Source organism: Schistocerca gregaria, chromosome 4 (genome assembly GCF_023897955.1).
Source record: "Schistocerca gregaria isolate iqSchGreg1 chromosome 4, iqSchGreg1.2, whole genome shotgun sequence".
Lineage (NCBI taxonomy): Eukaryota > Metazoa > Arthropoda > Insecta > Orthoptera > Acrididae > Schistocerca > Schistocerca gregaria.
Genome location: NC_064923.1, coordinates 354,553,894 through 354,575,663, shown reverse-complemented (window position 1 = coordinate 354,575,663; position 21,770 = coordinate 354,553,894). Strand labels below are relative to the sequence as shown.

Genomic DNA, 21,770 nt, shown 5'->3' with positions numbered 1-21,770 from the left:
AGTTGCAGGTGGCTGGATTTACTCAATGTCATCTGCCCAGTTCTACCAAGATGAATACTGTGGCTAGACCTCCTCAGCCTCAGCTGTTATGACCATGTCTTCCGCTACTATCCTGAGTAATGAAACTTCCTTTGGATCTGTCTTAAATGTCTCACCAGTGTAGAGGAGGCCATCACATTTGCTGGTGTAATGTCAGTCTTCGTTCGAGACCCCGGCACTCTCTACTGTGGCATTGTCATTGGCTGTGTGTTCATTCATGAAGAAAGCAGTCATCTGAGGGTGTGCAACATCTTTTCTTTCACCATTTTGGTGACCTCTGTTTGTGCAGTCATGCACCCACATCAAAATCTGAATGCTGTTTGGAAGCCACATTTTCATGAAAGTTGGGAATAAAAGTGGCTCTTGGTTCCATCTGCCTGGTGATTTCCATATTTTTCTCCATTCCTGTGACATCAGACTTCTATTGTAGCTTATGTCTACAACACAATGCCACCCACATGTGTTGACTGTGACATGAGACCATCTCTCATTTGGTACTGGGTATGTGGAAGAGGAATCCTTCTGGAAGGTGGCAGTGTACATAGGAGGCATGGATTCTGTCAAGGGTGTAGGTACAGCTTTGCCCCTTGGTACTAGAATTATCATCCTTTAGATACACTCCAAGTCTATGAGATCCTCCTTGACACAACCTGAGCAGGTGTTTGACTGCATGTCATAAATAATTGTCACTGTACAACCACTAATAAGGAAATAAGATGGGAAATCCCATGTAAGCTCAGTCTCAACCAGCCTCATGCCACTGGCAGTGGGGCATGTCTTAAAAGAGATCCACTTTTCGGTGACATGGCTGAGTATATGTTCACATGGTTTCAAGCACTGATCGCAGTGGCACCTGGAACCTTGAAGAGAAATTCAAAAACTCTGATGATCCAGAATTTGGGTTGACTGACATCGTCCCCACATCACCATTAGAATAGTAGTAGTAGTAGATTTATTTATCCATAGATCTCTTTTTACAAGGATGTAGGAGATGTCAAAGTATTTACAAGTTTAGATCACTTTAAAATAAGCTAATTTGTATACACACATTTACAGACTTCTAGTTAGGGACAATCATTAGATTTACTCCAGGTACACAATACTTTTTTGCAAATAACTTATTAAATAATGTAATGCCACACTGTTGGCTAATATCTGTCACTGCACATACTACACACACATTGTTTCATAATACTTCGCTCACTACTCACACAAACACACACACACACACACACACACACACACACACACACACTGGTGGTCGTTGGGCCTTTTTCTATACCACAACTTACCATTCAGTATCCTGAAAAACTGAGTCAGCATCCCTCTATAATGAGTGAGATGCTGAGCTCAGAAAGAGAAACAAGTGTTAGTATTGTGCTATGGTTAGCTTGGGGGTAAGTATTTCTAGAAAAGGCAAAAAGAAGGAAAAACATAGTATGAATGTGTTATGTGGAATGTTGGATGTTTTACAATCATTATTGTTATATATTTGTATAACTTTTTTTTTTACCAAGCCCCTACTCTGTTTTATCTAAGTACTTCTTCAATATATAAAATGTATTGAATAACAGGTACTATTTAGCTGCCTTTTTAAGTAAGTGTATTTTTGTAATTTCCTTGAACTCTTTTGGTCATTTATTGTACAGTTTTATTCCTATGTAGAAAATGCTGTTTTGAGTTTTATGTTTATTTTTTCTTGGTGAATGTAAGCTGAGTCTAGCTCTTGTTCCATGGTCATGGACAGAGCTGTTTCGGCTGTAATTACCAGTGTTAGTTTTGATGTGTACAACTGAGTGGTAAATGTATTCACATGGGGCAGTTAAAATCTGCAGTGTTTTGAACAGGTCTTTACAGTGAGCTTGACTACTATTTTTAGTTATTATTCTTATGGCTTTTTTCTGAAGTTTGAAAATTGTGTTCATATTTTGTGCATTTATTCCCCAAAAAAGAATTCCATAGCTAAGAACTGAGTCTAAGTATGAATAGTATGTAGCTAAAAGACACTGCATCTTACACACTGATGATACGATTCTAAGGGAATAACATGCTTATGACAATCTGTTTGCAAGTAGCTTTGTGTGTTCGCACCACTTCAGCTGAGAATCAATATTCATTCCTAGAAATTTTACATTTGTTACACAGTCTATAAAGGTCCCATCTACATTTAATTTAACATTGTCATTTTTCCTCTTCAAACTGAAATTCATGGCATTAGTTTTCTTTATGTTCTATGTCACTTTATTGCTTATTGACCAATCATAAACTTCCTTGAGAGTTTCATTTGCTTTCTCTGCAAGGAGTTATCTTGTTTTCTCAGTGACTATAATACTCCTGTCATCAGTGAAGAGAAGTTTTTCACCATGAGTAACACTACTGGGAAAGTCAGTCATTGATGTACATCAGGAAAAGTATTGGTCCTATTATGCTATGTTAATGTAATTTGGTTCTGATAAGTGTTTTGCTCCTCCCCCCATGAACCATGGACCTTGCCGTTGGTGGGGAGGCTTGCGTGCCTCAGCGATACAGATGGCCGTACCGTAGGTGCAACCACAACGGAGGGGTATCTGTTGAGAGGCCAGACAAACGTGTGGTTCCTGAAGAGGGGCAGCAGCCTTTTCAGTAGTTGCAGGGGCAACAGTCTGGATGATTGACTGATCTGGCCTTGCAACATTAACCAAAACGGCCTTGCTGTGCTGGTACTGCGAACGGCTGAAAGCAAGGGGAAACTACAGCCGTAATTTTTCCCGAGGACATGCAGCTTTACTGTATGATTAAATGATGATGGCATCCTCTTGGGTAAAATATTCCGGAGGTAAAATAGTCCCCCATTCGGATCTCCGGGCGGGGACTACTCAGGAGGATGTCGTTATCAGGAGAAAGAAAACTGGCGTTCTACGGATCGGAGCGTGGAATGTCAGATCCCTTAATCGGGCAGGTAGGTTAGAAAATTTAAAAAGGGAGATGGATAGGTTAAAGTTAGATATAGTGGGAATTAGTGAAGTTCGGTGGCAGGAGGAACAAGACTTCTGGTCAGGTGACTACAGGGTAATAAACACAAAATCAAATAGGGGTAATGCAGGAGTAGGTTTAATAATGAATAGGAAAATAGGAATGCGGATAAGCTACTACAAACAGCATAGTGAACGCATCATTGTGGCCAAGATAGATACGAAGCCCACACCTACTACAGTAGCACAAGTTTATATGCCAACTAGCTCTGCAGATTATGAAGAAATTGAAGAAATGTACGATGAAATAAAAGAAATTATTCAGATAGAGAAGGGAGACGAAAATTTAATAGTAATGGGTGACTGGAATTCGAGTGTAGGAAAAGGGAGAGAAGGAAACATAGTAGGTGAATATGGATTGGGGCTAAGAAATGAAAGAGGAAGCCGCCTAGTAGAATTTTGCACAGAGCACAACTTAATCATAGCTAACACTTGGTTTAAGAATCATGAAAGAAGGTTGTATATGTGGAAGAACCCTGGAGATACTAAAAGGTATCAGATAGATTATATAATGGTAAGACAGAGATTTAGGAACCAGGTTTTAAGTTGTAAGACATTTCCAGGGGCAGATGTGGACTCTGACCACAATCTATTGGTTATGACCTGTAGATTAAAACTGAAGAAACTGCAAAAATGTGGGAAATTAAGGAGATGGGACCTGGATAAACTGAAAGAACCAGAGGTTGTACAGAGTTTCAGGGAGAACATAAGGGAACAATTGACAGGAATAGGGGAAAAAAATACAGTAGAAGAAGAATGGGTAGCTCTGAGGGATGTAGTAGTGAAGGCAGCAGAGGATAAAGTAGGTACAAAGACGAGGGCTGCTAGAAATCCTTGGGTAACAGAAGAAACATTGAATTTAATTGATGAAAGGAGAAAATATAAAAATGCAGTAAATGAAGCAGGAAAAAAGGAATACAAACGTCTCAAAAATGAGATCGACAGGAAGTGCAAAATGGCTAAACAGGGATGGCTAGAGGACAAATGTAAGGATGTAGAAGCTTATCTCACTAGGGGTAAGATAGATACTGCCTACAGGAAAATTAAAGAGACCTTTGGAGATAAGAGAACCATGTGTATGAATATCAAGAGCTCAGATGGCAGCCCAGTTCTAAGCAAAGAAGGGAAGGCAGAAAGGTGGAAGGAGTATATAGAAGGGTTATACAAGGGCGATGTACTTGAGGACAATATTATGGAAATAGAAGAGGATGTAGATGAAGACGAAATGGGAGATACGATACTGCGTGAAAAGTTTGACAGAGCACTGAAAGACCTGAGTCGAAACAAGGCCCCCGGAGTAGACAACATTCCATTAGAACTACTGACGGCCTTGGGAGAGCCAGTCATGACAAAACTCTACCAGCTGGTGAGCAAGATGTATGAGACAGGCGAAATACCCTCAGACTTCAAGAAGAATATAATAATTCCAATCCCAAAGAAAGCAGGTGCTGACAGATGTGAAAATTACCGAACTATCAGTTTAATAAGCCACGGCTGCAAAATACTAACGCGAATTCTTTACAGACGAATGGAAAAACTGGTAGATGCAGACCTCGGGGAGGATCAGTTTGGATTCCGTCGAAATGTTGCAACACGTGAGGCAATACTGACCTTACGACTTATCTTAGAAGAAAGATTAAGAAAAGGCAAACCTACGTTTCTAGCATTTGTAGACTTAGAGAAAGCTTTTGACAATGTTGACTGGAATACTCTTTTTCAAATTCTAAAGGTGGCAGGGGTAAAATACAGGGAGCGAAAGGCTATTTATAATTTGTACAGAAACCAGATGGCAGTAATAAGAGTCGAGGGGCATGAAAGGGAAGCAGTGGTTGGGAAAGGAGTGAGACAGGGTTGTAGCCTCTCCCCGATGTTATTCAATCTGTATATTGAGCAAGCAGTAAAGGAAACAAAAGAAAAATTTGGAGTAGGTATTAAAATTCATGGAGAAGAAGTAAAAACTTTGAGGTTCGCCGATGACATTGTAATTCTGTCAGAGACGGCAAAGGACTTGGAAGAGCAGTTGAACGGAATGGACAGTGTCTTGAAAGGAGGATATAAGATGAACATTAACAAAAGCAAAACGAGGATAATGGAATGTAGTCAAATTAAATCGGGTGATGCTGAGGGAATTAGATTAGGAAATGAGACACTTAAAGTAGTAAAGGAGTTTTGCTATTTAGGAAGTAAAATAACTGATGATGGTCGAAGTAGAGAGGATATAAAATGTAGACTGGCAATGGCAAGGAAAGCGTTTCTGAAAAAGAGAAACTTGTTAACATCGAATATAGATTTATGTATCAGGAAGTCGTTTCTGAAAGTATTTGTTTGGAGTGTAGCCATGTATGGAAGTGAAACATGGACGATAACTAGTTTGGACAAGAAGAGAATAGAAGCTTTCGAAATGTGGTGCTACAGAAGAATACTGAAGATAAGGTGGATAGAGCACGTAACTAATGAGGAGGTATTGAATAGGATTGGGGAGAAGAGAAGTTTGTGGCACAACTTGACTAGAAGAAGGGATCGGTTGGTAGGACATGTTTTGAGGCATCAAGGGATCACAAATTTAGCATTGGAGGGCAGCGTGGAGGGTAAAAATCGTAGAGGGAGACCGAGAGATGAGTACACTAAGCAGATTCAGAAGGATGTAGGTTGCAGTAGGTACTGGGAGATGAAGCAGCTTGCACAGGATAGAGTAGCATGGAGAGCTGCCTCAAACCAGTCTCAGGACTGAAGACAACAACAACAACAAGTGTGTTGCTAAATGTTTGGATCTATTTGAAGTATGTGTTATCTCTACTCTTTGTACCCTATCTGTTAGGTATGATTGAAACCTGTCATAAGCTACCCCTCTTATTCCTAATGCTTCTAATTTATTTAATAAAATCTTGTAGTCAAAAGATCCAATGGTTGAATTTTAGCCCATTCTTATGGCCACATACAATTTTATCACATACTCTGTTGTTGATCATTTTTAGGATTTTTAGGTAAACCATGATATTCATAACAGGTGGATGCCTGTCAGGTCCTGTGGACGTTCCCATACAAACCATTAGATTTTCAAAGCTTTGGGTTGCATGAATCCAGTATTGAAGCTGATCTCAATGTGTGACTTACTGTATGAGTGAGCCACGTTTTGTCTACAGAGTAGCTATTCACAATAAATGTCCATGGCAAGCAGACACTGGAGGTGAACTGACTTATTGGGCAGATGTGCTGTCCAGTGCACCATCTGGTCACAGTGGTCACAGTAGATGCACGGGCTACCCTAACACATCTTCCATTAAATCCAAATTCTGAACTTATACCACACACTATTGATGTAGTGTTCCTGCTCATTAGCCTCGTTACTCACAGTATCTTACAATTCCTTTAAGAATTCTAGTTTGATATGCATCTACACTGAAGGGATGATAGACCTTCACAGCCGTAATTACATTTTTGTGGTGTCTGTTCTCCCAGACAGATTTTATACTAAATTTCTGGCTGAGTTAGCATCTCTTTTAACCATAATGTACTGAAGAAGTGTTCAACAAAAAAAAAATGTGTCTGGTGGTTGGAAACAAGTACAGGTTACACACACCTACAGGAAAGGCTTAACATCTATTTGTTATAAAATCTTAGACTGTACTAAGAGCTCAAATATAATGAGGTATCCCAAACATAATGATTCCCTCCATGCCAGTCAACATGTATTCCAGAAATGTTGATCATGTGAAATCTAACTTTTGTTTTTCTCACATGGAATCCTGAAAGCCATGGATTAAGGCACTCTACACTTATTATCGAAAGTACAAACATATGAGGCACCAAATGAGATTGTGACTGGGCTAAAGACTCTTGGTTGGCAGGGCACAGCATATTATCTTCAATGAAGGGCCATTGAAAATTGTAGAAGTAATTTCAGGTGTGCCACATGGACATTTGTTGTGACCCTTGCTGTTCATTTTATACATATTGTGGATAACATTAATAGTAACTGCAGACTTTTTGCTGATGGTGTACTCTCAGAAAATACTGTATAAATTTTCTACCATATCTTGATAAGGTTTCAGAGTGGCAGGAAGATTAGCAACTTGTGTTAAACATAAATGTAAACTTATGCAGTGCACAAAACAGAACAAAATGTAGTATTCTGTGACTTCAATATGAATGAGTCACAGTTTGATTCAGTTGACTCATAGAAATACCTGGGTGTAAGAATCTGTAGTGATAAGAAATGGTAGTACAAAAATTGGGCTGCAAAACGTAACTTATATTTTAGTATCTGTGTATAGGGCATCAAGAGATGATTTCAATGGATTTATGCAAAACATGGATACTGTACTTTCATACTGTCATACTGGGAAAAGTAATGTACCTTAATTTTATATGGGGACATCAATATTAGCTCGTTATCTTACACAAGACTCAAAATAGTGTTTCATGCTCTACTTAGAACATATGGTTTTCATACTTTACTAGAATAAACAAGAATTTTATAACTACAAATGTTGAACCCAATATGTATGGATGTCTGATAAATTAAATGAGTCTATCACACCACCATTTTTTTACAGTCAGTAACTAAAAATTATTCTGTGAAGGTTCATACTCACTAGGCCTACTGTCTTCTTACAGACATTGACATATATAACACACAATTTCTAAAGAAAGAAGTGGAAAATGAAAACTGACCAGAATTGAACATTTCTGACAATATCAATGATAGATACAATGTTTTACTCTATATTTACTTAAAATCTACAGAAGAGCGCCTACTCAGTAAAACAAGGAAGTGAAGAAGGGAGGGCATGTGCCACTGTTGACAAAGGATTTACTTGTGTCCTGAATAAACTAAAACATATTTATTCTATTAGCAAAGATCTATACATACCAAGCCATTTTGACAAATATTATAATGCTTACATAAAGGTTTACAACAAGACACCTGAAGTATCAGAAAGCAAAATATTTTTTTTATATTTTCGGAAGCATGATTGCTTACTCACTGAATATGGTCAGGAGCATATGGAAGACAATTAACAAACAAGTAGGAAAATTGTCAGACAATAATAGCAAACTTCTAAAGCTTAAAGTAGAATAATATAATATATTTTAGCTGTTAGTAGCACTTTCAGTAAATATTTTACCAATGTGTGCCAAAGACTTACACAAAATAACAAATGTGATCCTCTGAAAGCCCTACAGACACTTAAAAATAAGCAAGACTACACCATTAACTCATGCTATTTGTATCCTACAACAGAGCAAGAGATAACAAAAGGGATAAAGAAATTTGGTGATAAAACCTCCACTGACATAAATGGGCATTCAAATAAAATTTTAAAGTTAGTGAAAAATGAAATGGCTAAACCACCTGGCCATCTAGTTAATTCATGTCTGATGGAAGGTAGCTTTCCAGATAGAATAAAATAACCAGAATTTTATCATTGTAGAAAACTGGAAATCCGCTGTTCTCCAGCAACTGCAGGCCAGTTAGCTTACTACCCATTTTCTCAAAAGTTATTGAACAAAATAATATGCATCAGATTTATGTCATATTTTGAAAGACATGGCTTCATAAATGATATTCAATTTGGATTCCAGAAAGTAAAATCAACAGTTCCAGCAGAATTTGACAGTGTAAATATAATCTCAGAGGGATTAGATCAAGGCAAAAATCCTCTTACTATATTTTGTGAATTATTGAAAGCTTTCAACCTAGTTGACTGTGATATCTTGATAACGAAATTTTCCGCTAAGGGGTCAGAGGAACACCTCTAAGTGTCACTAAAATGTATGTGCAAATTAAGAAACAAACACTGGAAATACAATTTGAATGAAAGAAATATTACCAGAATTTCAATAAATAAGTCATAGTGTACCACAAGGCATATTTTAGGACCCCTGTTGTTTACATCTCTGAACACTGAAAGGGAAATGATGTTTCTTGCAGTTCATACCATCAGCATAATAATTGGTACAAATTTACACAATACCATAACAAAAAGCAAATTGATACTTGAGTCTATCACTCAGTATCAAGGAACAAATAGGCTAATTGTCAATGAAGAGAAGACTAACACAGTACTATTTAGTAACAATACTAGAAGGAAAATAGAGAAATCATCACACATACAACAACTGGATATGAATTTAGTTCAAAACATAAAGTTCTTAAGGCCCACTGTGGTTTCATGCTGCAGAAGAAAAAATTATTGCTGTGAACTCCACAAGCTACAAGCCCAGGAAGAGCTACTGCTTTTGACAAAATAACAGTGAAGGAGTTCTTCGATAATTTAGGTACAGTTTTCGACAAACAAGCCTTTGGTCCTGAAAGCACTTATGATGTTGAGACACCGGAGTGAGCACAGTCCAGAAACCGGAAAAGAAAACTTCCAATAATGGATAGAAACAAGTTTCAATGGTCATATTGACAGAAAGGGAACATTAGTGGAATTTGTTGTGTTATAAGTGTTCTCTAGAAAAAGAGTGCATGAGTTAACAGAAGCTGGTGCTCCTCCAGGATCAGAGCTCTGCTGTCATGATGCTGGGTGGATAACTGGTGGGAATTTTGAGAAATTTTTGATTAATTTAATCAAATTCTCTAAAACATCCATTAATCAACCAGTATTAATTATTAAATAGAAAGAAACTTCCACATGGGAAAAATATATTAAAAACAAAGATTCCAAGACTTACCAAGCGGGAAAGTGCTCATAGACAGGCACAATAAAATAACCCACCAACACACACACACAAAATTTCGAGCTTTTGCAACCGGTGGCTGGTTTGTCAGGAAAGAGGGAAGGAAAAGGAAAGATGAAAGGATGTGGGTTTTAAGGGAGAGGGTAAGGAGTCATTCCAATCCCGGGAGCGGAAAGACTTACCTTAGGGGGAAAAAAGGATAGGTATATACTCGCGTACACACACACACACACACACACACACACACACACACACACACACACATATCCATCCATACATACACAGACACAAGCAGACATATTTAAAGGCAAAGAGTTTGGTTAGAGATGTCAGTCGAGGCGGAAGTGTGGAGGCAAAGATGATGTTGAATGACAGGTGAGGTATGAGTGGCGGCAACTTGAAATTAGTGGAGATTGAGGCCTGGTGGATAACGAGAAGAGAGGATATATTGAAGGGCAAGTTCCCATCTCCGGAGTTCGGAATCTTTGTTTTTAGTATTAATTATTAAAATTACTTTTTAATACCTTCAGCTGCTGACGGGCGTTGATATATATATATATATATATATATATATATATATATATATATATATATATATATAAAACAGAAAGAAACTTCCACATGGGAAAAATATATTAAAAACAAAGATTCCAAGACTTACCAAGCGGGAAAGTGCCGGCAGACAGGCACATGAACAAAACACACAAACACACACACAGAATTACGAGCTTTCGCAACTGGCAGTTGCTTCGTCAGGAAGGAAGGAAGGAGAGGGAAAAATGAAAGGATGTGGGTTTTAAGGGAGAGGGTAAGGAGTCATTCCAATCCCGGGAGCGGAAAGACTTCCCTTAGGGAAAAAAAAGGACAGGTGTACACTCGCACACACACACACACACACACACACACACACACACACACACACATATCCATCCGCACATACACAGACACAAGCAGACTTGTGTCTGTGTATGTGCGGATGGATATGTGTGTGTGTATGTGTGTGTGCGAGTGTACACCTGTCCTTTTTTTCCCCTAAGGGAAGTCTTTCCGCTCCCGGGATTGGAATGACTCCTTACCCTCTCCCTTAAAACCCACATCCTTTCATTTTTCCCTCTCCTTCCTTCCTTCCTGACGAAGCAACTGCCAGTTGCGAAAGCTTGTAATTCTGTGTGTGTGTTTGTGTGTTTTGTATATATATATATATATATATATATATATATATATATATATATAGGGACAGGTGAAAATGTGTGCCCCAACTGGGACTCGAACCCGGGATCTCCTCCTTACATGGCACACACTCTATCCATCTGAGCCACCGAGGGCACAGAGGATAGTGTGACTACAGAGACTATCACATGCATGCTTCCTGTGAGACCCACATTCTCACCTTATACGTCCACACACTACATTCGTAGTGTCCCTACCCAACACACTCATTACTTATGGAAGACATTATTACCAAGTCCCGTAAGAGTTCGGATAATATGTGTGCATCCACACAGAAGAAGAAGGTCATGGCTGGTATTGCCTGAACTATGTACTTATATGGATATGGTGTCTCTTCTTTCAGACATGTCCAGTCTGTTATCATCAGTTTGCTTTTGTTGTTGTTCACCTGATATCCTCTTTTCAACACACTATCCATTCTGTTCAGCTGCTCTTCCAGGTTCTTTGCTCTCTCTGACAGAATTACAATGTCATCAGCAAACCTCAAAGTTTTTATTTCTTCTCCATGGGTTGTAATTCATACTACAAAGTTTTTGTCCCCTTTACTACTTATATATAACATTACACTATACCACATGGTTTCCATGACCAGTGCAATATGGCCTTTGACTCATTACAAAGAGCAAAGTGTTTACTCCTGAAATGGGGAAAGTGATAAGCACTTCAGCTAGAGGACTACCTGTGGTCTCACTGCATTTATCCCAGATCTGTCACTCAGTCAAGAAGGATACTGTGTTTGAGACATATGTCAGTGATATTTTTGTCATCAAAATATTCCTTGGTGGCATAAAAGATTCCGTATAAGTGAGGGGAGCAGTGATGACCAAGCAGTGCATTTTAGACGAAAAATGATAAATAGAATTTCAATGAGTTCAAACCCCAATACACAGGAATCAGGAGAAAGTGAAGGTTACGATGACATGTTGGAAGAACTTGCTGCAGATGAAGAAGAGAAGCTGAACTCTGTTGGAGATTCACTGGACAACATACAGTGGAACGAATTCACTAACAGGCAACAGTCATTTACATTTACCAGAAAAGATGCACTTCTGATGGATTTTCCATCTGATATTAGCGCAAGTGAAGTGCTTTTACTATTCTTAGATGACTAATAAGCCTTTTAGTCACAGACACTAATAGATACGCAGAGCAAAATTTTCATCAACATGAAATGATTGAATGTGCTCAACTGAACAGATGGAAACCTGCCTCACCTGAGGAAATTACAAACTTTTCTGAGACTGATGATTTGGATATGTCTAGTACAGACACTGCTTGCTAGATTTTGGTCAACAGACATTTACAACTTCACATTTCTGTGCAGCAGGATTTCCCATAGTCATTTTGAATTACTGTTACCAACCTGCATTTCACAAATAACAAAATCATAGATGAGAGTAGCAGACTTGGAAAGTTTTACTATTACTAAAGATATTGACAGACAATTATCAAAACATCTTTTCACCAGCTAAAGATACTGTAGTTGACAAAACAATGGTTCCTCAGATGGGGTGACTAAGGTTTAGACTATACATACCAACAAAATCATGTAAGTATGGTTTAAACTTTTAAACTGTGATCCACTGAACGGTGTACATGATCTACCAAAGGTTATTCTGAATGACTTACCAGTGGGAGGAAGGTAGTTGGCATAGCCAAAAATATCTGCATTTACGTTGCAGTTAAAGTGCTAAATGAAGGACGAACATTGTTTGTTGACAACTTCTTCATTAGCAATGAATTAGCAAATGTATGTCACTGGAACTGTATGGTACAATAAAAAAGTTATGTTCTGTTTTGTATATTGTACTAATTGGAGAAAGGTGGAATGATAGCACATGAAGATGAAAATGTTACTGTGGTGCTAAAATATGGGGATGTTCATGATGTTAGGATGCTATCAACAAAACACACACCTATTATGACATCAAGCTTAGATATTACACATCATGCTTGTCCCCTGAAACCAAACCTGTGGTGATACTGACATATAATAATGGAAAAAACTAGCATCAACAGAAGTGACCAGATGCTGTCATACGCCACAATGATACAGAAGGTTATTAAGTGGCATTAGAAAATAGTGCTATGTTTGCTTTTAGAAACAAGTATCACTATCCAATGTGTTCAGTGTGTTTTATTGGACACCAAGTAGGATAGTGTAATGTAATATATAAAAAGTAAAGAAAAGATACAAATTTGGAGTATGAATTAAAGCCCATGGAGAGGAAATAAAAATTTTCAGGTTTGCTGATGACATTTTAATTCTGTCAGAGACAAGAAAGAATCTGGAAGAGCAGCTGAAAAGAATGGACAGTGTCTTGAAAAGTGTTTTGTGTGATTGTAAATTTTGGAATGGCAGATTTTTGTGAACAACATATGGCAGTGAAATTCTGCCTTTTGCTCAGAAAAAATGGAACAAAAAACTGAAATGATGAAAATGGCATACAAGGACTATGGTATGGTGAAAACATGAGTGGTTGAGAGGTTTCCCTGTTTCAAAAATTTTGAAATGTCAGTTGATGACACATCTCATTCTGGTTATTCTTCCATGGCCCAAACACATAAAAATGTTTAAAACACTTGTGAAATCATCAACAAAGTTTGACAGCAGACCATTAAAGAAATTTTGGAGCTATTGTGTTGGGAGTGAATTGGAGTTCAGAACAGGAAATTGTGACAGAAGATTTGGCAATGGAAAGGGTGGCTGCCAAATTCAAGCCATGGCTGCTGACTGCTGAACAAAAGTAAGGTCATGTGGAAGCATGTTGTACTTTAAAAGAAGAGTCCCAAAATGATGAGAACTCTTTTTCAAAAATTATCTCAGGTGATGAAACTGGATTCCATGCTCATGATCCTAAATCAAAGCAACAGTGAAGCCAGTGAGAGACTTCAAGTTCATCTCGCCCCAAGAAAGCTCATTATGTGACATCATACATTAATAAGACAGTGCTGATTTGTTACTTCAGGGTGAGAGGAGTTGTCCATTCAGAGTTTGTTCTGCAGGGTCAGACAGTCAATGTTGCTTTCTACTTGCAACTTTTGAAAAACTTACACAACAGTGCATGGCAGAAATGGCCTAATTTGGGACAGTTGGGCGACTGGTTTTTTATGTCATGACTATGTAACTGTTGACCAAAAATGGTGTGATCCCTATTGCTCATGCCTCTTGCTCAACTGACCTTGCCCCATGTGACTTTTGTTTGTTTCCTAGAATGAATAGAGACATGAAAGAAAAGCATTTTGCTGATGTTGCCAAGGTGAAGAAGAAAACTACAGAAGCACTGTTAAGCATCACAAAAGATGAATTTAAACAATCTTTTGAAAAATGGAATAAAAGACTAGACAAGTGTATTAGTGCAAGTAGAGAGTAGTTTAAAGGGGTTTGAACGGTTGTTCTCAAAATGTGAATACATAAGTTTTTTTGTTTTTAAAAAAACTTCAGTTTCTTATGGGTACCCCTTTGTGTGTGATTATTATTGTGTTAAACTGACAATGCAAATATCTACTTAGATCTGTTCATTGTACATACATACAAAGCTGCTAAATAAATAAATAAATAACCATACAGCCTCAGTTGTAGGGTAAAGCAGCTGGTAGACTGTGGTCACAGATAAGTTGTTACGGAAAAGCGATCAGTCTACAAATGAGACTGCACACAAAACACTCATTTTAACCATTGTAGAATATTGCTGAAGTGTGTGGGACCCATAGCAAGTATGGCTAATGGGGATATTGAATAAATAGAAAGAACAGCAGCACAAATGGTCATAGATTTTTTTGGCGTGTCGGAGAGTGTCATGAACGTGCTGAAAGAACTGAACTTGTCAACATTTGAAGACAGTTACAAACTATCATGTAGAAAATTATTTTGAATGAGTTTAGACTAATTACAGCACACACAAAGGCGTTTAAGGAATTAGTCTTCCTGGACTCCGTATGTGAATGGAATGGGAAGATCGTTATGATTGGCCTATATCTGCTCACTTCATGCAATGTAAGCTGAAAGGTCCGACTTCACTGGATGAAAGTTTAGGTCAAGCACAAGCCTACCATAAGAGCCCTGGCCTGCTCAACAGGTTAAAGCCATTTACAGAATTTCAGTATCAACAGATCTGGATAAAAGACTTGTAGGTGTGGGTTGGGAACTTGTGAATGCAGCATGGACGTGAACATCATATGTCTTACCCCTGCAGACCTGCCACCTATTTTCCCTCTCCAAGACATGTTGAGCATCTTTGCCACACATGTTACTAGTCTCAGAGCGGTGGCATAATCACAAAGTATAACAAAGTGAAGCTCTTCTGAAAACTGTTAATAAAAGAAAATACCATCCCAGAAATGAAACACTTTTTTTTTTTTTTTTTAACTTTAGCTGAAATGCAGGATGATCTGCAACGAATTGACGCAGGGAATGGCAATTGAATCTCAATGTAGACAAGTGTAATGTGCTGCAAATACATAGAAAGATAGATCCCTTATCATTTAGCTTCAAAATAGCAGGTCAGCAACTGGAAGCAGTTAATTCCATAAATTATCTGGGAGTACACATTAGGAGTGATTTAAAATGGAATGATCATATAAAGTTGATCGTCGGTAAAGGAGATGCCAGACTGAGATTCATTGGAAGAATCCAAAGAAAATGCAATCTGAAAACAAAGGAAGTAGGTTACAGTATGTTTGTTCGCCCACTGCTTGAATATTGCTCAGCAGTGTGGGATCCGTACCAGATAGGTTTGATAGAAGAGAGAGAGAAGATCCAACGGAGAGCAGTGCGCTTCGTTACAGAATCATTTAGTAATCGCGAAAGCATTACAGAGATGGTAGATAAACTCCAGTGGAAGACTCTACAGGAGAGATGCTCAGTAGATCGGTATGGGCTTTTCTTAAAGTTTCGAGAACATACCCTCACTGAAGGGTCAAGCAGTATATTGCTCCCTCCTACGTCTATCTTGCAAAGAGACCATGAGGATAAAATCAGAGAGATTAGAGCCCATACAGAAGCATACCAACAATCCTTTTTTCTACGAACAATACGAGACTGGAATAGAAGAGAGAACCGATAGAGTTACTCAGGGTACCCTCCGCCACACACCGTCATGTGGCTTGCGAAGTATGGATGTAGATGTAGAAGGCACAAATTGCCATAAAACAGAACAGATGCATGAACACAAACCAGAGATAATATCAGTGAAATATTAAATTAGCAAATAATAAAACAAAGAACATATTTTAAATATCAGTGATATATTGAAGTAGCAAATCATGGAACAAAGAACATATTTTGGAAAAGAGAGTATGGGAAACACAGGTGAAGAGTTTAGATGAACAGAAGAATATCATTTAATAAATCACACGTTTTCCCAATCAGAGTAGTATTATGCTCATGTTCGTCTTAAGATGACTGATTTCAGAGTCAAAACCTTGTTGTCTACCATACACAATTTCATTTATTGGAACAAGCTGAAATCTTACTTCAGAATATATTTAGAATAAAGGTAGTTGCAGTCTGTGTCCACTTGCATATGCATAAATAATATCGAATTTTGATGTTTGTTATGTTGGCTGTTACAGTTGCAACTGAAAAAAATCACAAGCCACAATTAATTTGTATGTAACACGTATGTTGAAATAAAAATATTCTACTTGTTTCAGGAAATTAAATAGCCTATGATGGACAAGATGGTTTTGACCTTTAGAAAATACACCAACTGATCAAATGTGTGTGGAATTGGCCACTAAATATAACCAGAGATGGGCTCACCAATACAAAAGGTGGAAGGGAGTATTGTGTTGTCATCAACAGGCAAAAACACCAGAATGGGTTGGTCAGGAGTGCTCAGTGAGTTTGAAGGCAGAGTAGTCATTGATAACAATTACATCAAGGATGTTTCATCCCTTCTACTGCTGCCTAATTCAACTGTTGGAGATGTGATTGTGAAGTGCAAATGCAAAGGAACAACTACAACTAAACCAAGACCAGGGCAGGCCTCTTGTACTTACAGGGAGTCAACTAAAGCATCACATGAAATAAGCAGGAAGAAGCACTTGTGAGTTCCAAAGTGGTTCCAGTTGTCTAGCTACAACAATAACTCTGCATTGGGAGTTGAAAAGTTGGGGGCAACTCTGGAGTAGCTCTTCATACGCCACACATTTCTGTAGACTGTATTTAACAACAGGTGATTGAAGAGTAACACCACTAGACAATGGATGACTGGAAACAAGTGTTTTGTAGTGATGAATCATGCTATAAGACTTCCATGTGACAATCCAGTGGGATTGGATTTGGCAAATGCCTGGAGAATATTTCCTGCATTCATGTGAGGTGGCAACAGTGAAGTGTGGAGGAGACAGTGCTTTGTGGCTAGGATGTGCCCCCTTATTGTGTTTAAGGGAATGGTAAATGTGGAAGAATATCAATATATTTTACAATGTTGTGCACTATGTACAGCAGGAGAGCAGTCTGAAGCCAATGATTATTTGTATCAACATGACGGTGCACCCTGTCATAGACCAGCATGCATGAGGCAATGTTTTGGGGACAGCAGTATTCCAGAAATGGACTGTTACATAGAGTCCTGACCTGCACTGGTTAGAACTGGAACACCTTTGGGGTGAGTTGGATTGTTGACTTCGTTCCAGACCACAACATCCAATTCCCTTCTTTGGTTCTGGCTCTGGAGGGAGAATGGCCTGTCATTTTTCAAAAGACACTCAGACTCCTCATTAAAGGTGTCCCCAGCAGAACTTAAGCCTCCAAAAAGCAAAGGTTGGGCACATCCCATATTAGTATCCATTAATAGACATCGAGCTGTTTTTGTTCAGGTAATGTACATTGTGACTGTGAATCTGAAAAGGAGAAAACTTAATTAAAAACATTATTTGACTTAACTTTTCACACATTGATCCTTCCCATACAGGAGTGATTCAAGAACATTTTTTCACACAACTTGTCATTTGGTGTCCCTCTTCCCAGTTTTCCCTTGTGCACTTTCAGCTGTGTCAGTTTTCACTACTAATAGTGTTACACACTGCAGACAAATCTTGCAATATTAGGTGTCCTTGATGCCCCTCTAAGATTGGCACCCCAAGAGGCCAATACTAATTGTGGTATGTCATTTGTAGGAATCTTACAATTGTGGCACTTCTGGTGCCCATTGTATCTTGGGCCCCAACTGATGGCTTGTGTCACTTGGGCCTTAAATCAGCCCTTACCCCATGGAAACTTAGTGTGTCATGCAGTTCCTGAGTGTTTTTCCACTGGGAATAGTAACAGTACACATCACATGATATTTCAGCCATCTTCAGGTAAGCTTTTGCATTTGAACAGTAAATACTTGAAGGATACAACAACTGCATTCACTGCAGGAACAAGCAGTCAGTATGACCACATTCAAACCAGGCATGGTAACTTTTTCCTGGGTTTGAAACTAAAACACTGCACCTGCAAAATGTAATCATAAATAGAGTCTGAATTATTGATAGATCTCAATTTGATATGTTTATTTTTTGGTGAACAAGTTTCACCATTTTATTTGATCTTCATTTTAGACAATCTGAATTCCCAATAACCATTTACTTGTCCATGCAAAACATCTGTTAGACAGCAAAAGGGAATGAAATCTGTTGATAGCATTTAAGCAAACTTAGTTTACTTGTATGGTTTTAAGGTAGGAATACAGCATAAAAATTCCTAAATCTCTTACAATTTCACTGCAGTATTAATTTAATATAATACTAGGTCAATTTCAGTAAGAGATGAGTTTTGCTGATTGGGCAGCAGAATAAGTGACAACTCCTGTAGTAGAGAGGATATAAACTGTCAACTAATACCAGCAAAGAAGCTTTTCTGAAAAAATACTTTTTTAAAATCAAATATAAATACAAATATTGGGATGTCATTTTCACAATATTTATCTTGAGTGTAATCCTGCGTCTAAGTGAAATGTGGATGTTAACCAGTTCAGCCAACAAAGAAGTGTTTAGAATGTGATGCTACAGAAGACTGCTGAAAATTTTTTTGTTAGATCAGATAACTAATGAAGAAGTATTGAATGAAATTGGGGAGCAAATAAATTTACAGCACCACTTGGTTAATGAACAGGAAATTTTACAGGAAATTTCCTAAGACATAGAGAAATTATCAATTTCACATTGAAGGGACATGTGGGTTGGTGGGAAAGTGGGAGGGTGGAGGAGAAAACCTGTAGATGATGACCAAGGCTTCACTGGGCTTCACTGTGGTAAACAGGTCCAAAATTATGTAGTCTACAGTTATATGTAGAAATGAATATCTTTTCACAGGATAAGCGAACTTGGAGAACTGCATCAAAAAACAATAACAATAGTATTGTCAAACCACATAAATGTTCCCAATTCATTGTAGAATATAACTGTTTCTTTATTATTATTATTTTTTATTTATTGCAAATTTCAGTGATCAGTGTATCCATGTTGTAAATACTTCACAGCATATGGAATATGTCAGTTTTTCAAGTTTGTTAGAATATTATGTAAAAGTATTAACCAGTTTCATATTGAAGTAAATATTACGTAAGATCTGGAAACGAACCTGAGTATTACAAGTACAGAAGTAATGTTCATTATGGTTCAGGATCTCTTCTATAGAGTAAAATGACACTTGCAATGGGATTAAGGTGTTTTTTCCTTACAAGAGATCATTGTCTACTAAACACTTAATTTCAGAAGGGATGGTATTAAAAATCTTACACCCAGTAAACTGGACCCTGTTCTGTTTCGTACTCAGGCTTGCATGTTCATGAAAAATATCTTTTCTTCTAGTATCAAGACTATGATGAACACTGTTAAATTTGAAACACTTTTTTTCTTTTATGAAACACAGCAGACATAATATATACTATGCCGTGGATTTGACGATTTCAAGTTCCTTAAAAAGATTTCTGCATATGACTCTAGGGTGGACTCCACTCATGATTCTTATGGCTCTTTTCTGTGCACATAGTACTTTTCTAGCATGTGACTGATTTCCCAGAAATATGACAGCATATGCCATAATGGCATAAAAATAGCCACAATAAGTCAATATAATGGTTCCCATATTTCTGTAAGAGCAGACAATGTGCAAAGCATACGTCGCAGAATGCAGTCTTTTACACAGATCCAGGATGTGGTTTGACCAGTTTAGTTTACTATTAGTATGTAAGCCCTAGATATCTGCTGGTCACCCAGTTTTTCTCCAGTTTTGTCTTCTTTAGATGTTGTATGAAACTCTACCATCTCACAGTTGTCCCTAGACCTGCAGCACACTGGACACCTATCAACAGGGATGTCTTTCCCTCCCACTACTGCAATCTGTCCAATGGTACTTCTGCCCAGATTTCCTGTCTGTCTGTGAGGCAGTCATTTTTCAACATGCATGAGAGATGAATAGTTAACACTGCATCTGCACGAATCCACCTTCATTTGTTTGCGTTCCAATGCTACCATTCATGAGCCAGTAATCTCATACCACTACTCATGAAAAATTTTGTATACAATGGACAGCTAGGTCCTTCAAAAATTGTTTTAGAGACCAAACACATGACAGCAATGAAGGCTGTATAAACAGGCATCTTGTACAAAACAACCACTTGTTCAGTGAATTCAAAGTAATCTTAAAACTCTGCACAACACACCGAAAAGGCTCTTGTTAAATACACTTGAGAAATTGGAATTGTTTCAGAGTAACAAATTTTCAAAAGAAATGCTAGATGGACAAATAGATTTCCCTAAGAACTTGTTTTGAGTCTATTTATGGAACACTTATTGATACATTTCTACCATCAACCTAGAGTCTTGGTAGTTGGTGATGCAATAACGTTAGCCACTACAGAACATTCTTTTTGTGATAAATGCCACACCATTCTGTATGTTACCCCCCAAGGCTATGCACCTCTGTGTCACTTGCCCTCATGTTTTTCATTTTACGTTGGATGAATAACAGCCTAATTGTTCACTATACATGCAGGGTCATATGCTCATATTGGTCATGGGCCAATAAAATATTCAGAAGTTATTACCTAGTGCTTGGCACTACATGGTAGGAACTAAAAACTCCCAACAACAGCACTACTGTGGCTGTTCCATAGTGTCTCCATATTATTTTAATTAAAAATTTTCATTTTATAAAACATTTGTAGTCACAGGATTCCAAACAGTTTTACAATATTTTTTCAAGAAATCAAGATGATCCTGTTTACCAATTCATCCCACTCTCCCCTCCCTCCACAATCCACACTTGCTCCCTCCTCTTCCCTCTTTTAACTGCTTCATGACATTTTGCAGTTCTTGTTATTTACAGAAAAACAATTTCATAGTAACAGAACCATAGAAGATTATATAAACAATGTTTTAAATATACCAATTCTAAAGCAATTTTTCTTTCCCCTTGCAATTTTAATTTTTTTCCAGTTTATAGCATGCGCATTTACAGCTTATGCTTTATTATATAGTTATACAATGTCTGTAGGTGTTTCCTATGAAACGATTGTAACATGTAATAAGAGTAAAAAGGAACAAGTAATGTAAGCACTGGATTTTATGTGCTGTAAGTTGTCAAAGTTAGGCTCATTAACAGAAAATTTGTCTTCTGTGCACTAGTGTCAACCAGCTCATATTGGTTATGGGCCAATAAAATATTCAGAAGTTATTACCTAGTGCTTGGCACTACATGGTACGAACTAAAAACTCCCAACAACAGCACTACTGTGCTGTGGTATTATTTTCAACAATTCAAAAAAACTGTTATGCATTGTTTTCTAAAAAATTACTTTTTGTAAAATG

General features: G+C 37.8%; 1 protein-coding gene across 1 annotated transcript in view; it reads left to right on the top strand.

The window, feature by feature from the left end:
- The window catches only part of LOC126267730 (methyl farnesoate epoxidase-like), a 374,659-nt gene that overhangs the window by 345,061 nt on the left and 7,828 nt on the right, over window positions 1-21,770 (top strand). The window lies entirely within an intron of this gene.